Source organism: Rattus norvegicus, chromosome 6 (assembly GCF_021556685.1).
Source record: "Rattus norvegicus strain SHRSP/BbbUtx chromosome 6, alternate assembly SHRSP_T2T, whole genome shotgun sequence".
Classification (NCBI taxonomy): Eukaryota; Metazoa; Chordata; class Mammalia; order Rodentia; family Muridae; genus Rattus; species Rattus norvegicus.
The window spans coordinates 56,367,507-56,372,018 of record NC_141539.1 but is presented as its reverse complement, the minus strand read 5'-3'; the positions used below and the strand labels follow the sequence as shown (position 1 = coordinate 56,372,018).

At 43.2% G+C, this 4,512-nt stretch overlaps 1 pseudogene; it reads left to right on the top strand.

Moving 5' to 3' along the window:
• The first annotated feature begins 916 nt into the window (after positions 1-916).
• Tomm70-ps1 (translocase of outer mitochondrial membrane 70, pseudogene 1) lies at positions 917-3,166 on the top strand (annotated as a pseudogene).
• The last annotated feature ends 1,346 nt before the right edge of the window (positions 3,167-4,512 follow it).

The window sequence follows — 4,512 nt, the reverse complement described above, 5'->3', positions numbered from 1 at the left end:
TTAGTACAAACTCATACACTCTAGAAAAGCACTATCTTTATTATTTTATTTTTAAACAATATATTTTGATCGTACTCTTTCCTCTCCTCCTACTCCTGCAAGGAAATTTCCCCTCCCTGCCCACCTAACTTTATGTTCTCTATTAAAAAAAAATACGTACGTACAAATCGAAAAGGCAACACCAAAGGGGGGGGGAGGGAGGGAGGGAAGGAGGAAGGAAGGAATCTGTTTTGTGTTGACAGCCGCTTTTCAGCGTGGTTTCATGCTGATAAGTGGTTGCTATACCCAGTGTTACTCCATTTCAGGTAACTGAGTTTCCTTTTCTCAGAGTCTATCAATTATAAATAGCTCCTTAGTTACAGGTGGAACATTGTAACCACTTCTTTTTTCTCTTTTCTTCTCCTCCTCCTCTCCCTCCCCCTCCTCCTTTCAAGCTAGGGTTTTGTCTGGCTGGAAGCTGTGCAGGTCTTGTGAGTGCTACCACAGTCTCTGTGTGTTCACATGTGCACACACCCTGTTGTGTCTGGAAAGTGCTCTTTCCCTGGAGTCATCCGCCACCTGTGCTCTTTTTTCTTTTTTCTTTTTCTTTTTCTTTTTTTTTTTTTTCTTTTTTTTTTTTCTTTTTCTGGAGCTGGGGACCGAATCCAGGACCTTGCGCTTGCTAGGCAAGCGCTCTACCACTGAGCTAAATCCCCAACCGGCCACCTGTGCTCTCACAACCTCTCTGCTTCCTCTTCTGCATAGATCTGTGAGCCCGGAGAGGAGGGGTTTGAGGAAGACATTCCCTTTAGGACTGAGTGCTCCAAGGTCTTTCTTTCCCTGTATATTGTCTAGTTCTGGATCTCTATGTGAAAATTCTACTTTAAAGTGTAGCTGATATAAAAATGAAAGATAAAAGGTATTTATATAGGCTCCTGCTGCTTAGCGTGCTCGCTCGCGCGTTGCTTTCCTCCACGCTCCCGGCTTCCTCTCCACGCTGCCCGGTGACCGTGGCGCCCGCGACCGGCGCGGCGGCGGCGGAGCACAGTCGTCATGGCCGCCTCTAAGCCCGTAGAGGCGGCGATGGCGGCGGCTGCTGCGCCCGCTTCTGGAAATGGAGTGGGCAGTAGCGGTGGGACTGCGGCCCCCGGCTCGGGCGCGGGGACCCTGCCGCGATGGCACGTGGCGCTGGCCATTGGGGCGCCCCTGTTGCTGGGTGCTGGGGCCATGTACCTGTGGAGCCGAAGACGGAGGCGCCGGGAAGCCGGAGGCCGGGGCGACGCCAGCGGCCTGAAGCGCAACAGCGAACGAAAGACCCCAGAGGGCAGGGTCAGTCCGGCCCTGGGTAGTGGCCCCGACGGTTCTGGTGACTCCCTGGAAATGAGCTCTCTGGACAGAGCCCAAGCAGCCAAAAATAAAGGCAACAAATATTTCAAAGCAGGAAAATATGAGCAAGCTATTCAGTGCTATACCGAGGCTATTAGTCTGTGCCCTACTGAGAAGAATGCAGACCTCTCTACATTTTATCAGAACAGAGCTGCTGCCTTTGAACAGTTGCAAAAATGGAAAGAAGTGGCCCAAGATTGTACAAAGGCCGTTGAACTTAATCCCAAATATGTGAAAGCTCTCTTTAGACGTGCAAAAGCCCATGAGAAGCTAGACAATAAGAAGGAGTGTTTAGAAGATGTCACTGCTGTGTGTATATTAGAAGGGTTTCAAAATGAGCAGAGCATGCTGTTAGCTGATAAAGTTCTTAAACTTCTCGGGAAAGAGAATGCCAAAGAAAAATATAAGAACCGGGAACCTCTGATGCCATCTCCACAGTTTATTAAATCTTACTTCAGTTCTTTCACGGATGACATAATTTCTCAGCCAATGCTTAAAGGAGAGAAGTCTGACGAAGATAAGGACAAGGAGGGAGAAGCGTTAGAAGTAAAAGAAAATTCTGGATATTTAAAAGCTAAACAATATATGGAAGAAGAAAACTATGACAAAATCGTAAGTGAATGCTCAAAGGAAATAGATGCTCAAGGCAAATACATGGCAGAAGCATTACTACTACGAGCCACCTTCTACTTGCTTATTGGCAGTGCCAATGCGGCCAAGCCTGACTTAGATAAGGTCATCAGTTTGAAGGAAGCTAACGTGAAGCTTCGAGTAAATGCCCTTATCAAAAGAGGCACCATGTGCATGCAGCAGCAGCAGCCTATGCTGTCTACTCAGGACTTCAACATGGCTGCTGAGATCCACCCTATGAACTCGGATGTTTATCACCACCGAGGACAGCTGAAAATCCTGCTGGATCTAGTTGAAGAAGCAGTGGCAGATTTTGATGCATGTATCAGACTAAGACCGAAGTTTGCTTTGGCACAGGCTCAGAAGTGTTTTGCATTGTATCGGCAGGCATATACAGCAAACAATTCTTCGCAAGTCCAGGCAGCTATGAAAGGTTTTGAAGAAGTCATAAAGAAATTTCCAAGGTGTGCTGAAGGCTATGCACTTTATGCCCAGGCATTAACAGATCAACAACAGTTTGGTAAAGCTGATGAAATGTATGATAAATGTATTGATTTGGAACCAGATAATGCTACAACTTATGTTCATAAAGGTTTACTTCAACTTCAGTGGAAGCAAGATTTGGATAAAGGTTTGGAGCTTATCAGCAAAGCTATTGAAATTGACAACAAATGTGACTTTGCGTATGAGACCATGGGGACTATTGAAGTGCAGAGAGGAAACATGGAGAAAGTCATTGACATGTTCAACAAAGCTATCAACCTGGCCAAGTCGGAAATGGAGATGGCTCATCTGTACTCATTTTGTGATGCTGCCCATGCCCAGACAGAAGTAGCAAAGAAATACGGATTAAAACCACCGACATTATAAGCACCAGGGGAAACAGACTGACTCTTTTAAAAGAAGTTTACCCCCTCTTCAACTGAATCCTGAAGACACTGTCATGAATTGTTGAATGGTGGAACTCAGTATTCCCTTTGTGATGTTGTCATTACATCTGTTTCATGTTTAGGTGTAGTGGGCATGGCCTTCAAGGAAGTTTGCAGTCTTGCAGCTTTTATTCCCTGTGCAACAAAAGCTTAGAACCTGTTAAAGGGATATTAAAACAAAGTTGTAGAATACAAACAGTAATTGGCCATGCAAATAAAAACTTTGATTTGTTGAAAAAAAAGTATTTATATAAAGCATCATACAATTAAAACCAAAGAACATGGAAAAAACACATGCAATGAATAGATAGACCAAATGAAATAACCCAGGTATAAGACAGCTATTGTTAGTGTGGATACAAAGTAAAACCCAACTTTTACTGTCTGTTAGAAACTTTAAACATGAAAAGGGAGTTAAGAGGGAAAAATGAGGCATTTTGTGTTATTACTCATGCAAAGAAAACTAAAGTAGCTGTGTTAATCTAATGCAAAAAGGACTCAAAATAAAAAAGAACTTTCTAGAAAAAAAGGGGGGCAGGGATGAATCACATATTAATAAAAGAATTACTTTTCTGAGAAGATACAGCAATACTAACCATGTGTATACCAAACAGGAGACCCTTGGAATTACCAGAGACCTATTACAAAGATCCATTCAGTGAGCCATTGGATAATACATTTCAGAATGCCCAATGTATTTCCAGGACTGGCAAAAGACACACAAAAATAAACAATAGTTAATTTAAATACTGCCTTCAAAATGTATGGGTGACAGTCTGTCGCGCGCCCAACGTCTTGCCAGCAAGAACGACGCGCGGACACCAGGATCCTTCTGCAGCAAAGCGTTTATTGCATCTTGAAGAGGAGAGAGCGAGCCCCAGAATGGCGCTGCTTATATACACCCTAATGTGGCGTGTCCACGCCTGATTGGTTGCTTACCCATGATCTCATTAGGCAAAGACCTGGCACGAAGGCACTCTTGCACATGCGCACACAGTTAACTTCCTGAAAGGAAGTCGGCTGGCGCGGTGGAGGCCAGCGCCATCTTGTAATGGCGAAAGCTATCCCAGCTTTCCACGTGGGGCGCAGTGGAGGCCAGCGCCATCTTGTGGTGACGAATGTTATTGCGGCCCTCTACAACAGTCCATCTAGTGTTTAGAGGAATTTTATAGCATGGATTACTTACATTAAAATATACCAAAAATAAGTAACATGCCTGACCACTTTGCTGAACTAAAGAAAAAATAAGCTTAATATAAAAATAATAAATAAAATTAGAGCTGAAATCAGTGTAGTTTATAAGTAAGATAAAATAAAATGTTTATTTTGAAAACGGTAATAAACTCCATAGACCATTAACTAAGAAAGGAAAAGAAGTCAGCCATAACCAACATTGGAAATCAAGGCAGTGTGGTCACCATAGATCTTACAATATCCCACAAAAATAAACTTATCCCAGGAAGAATTATGGTCTGCAACTTAGACAAATAGAATAAATTCCTTGAAAAGCATCAAGAAAAGTCACTCAAGAACAACATATGAAATTTTTGATATACCTAAGAATATAATTAATAGTCAATAACTTTCC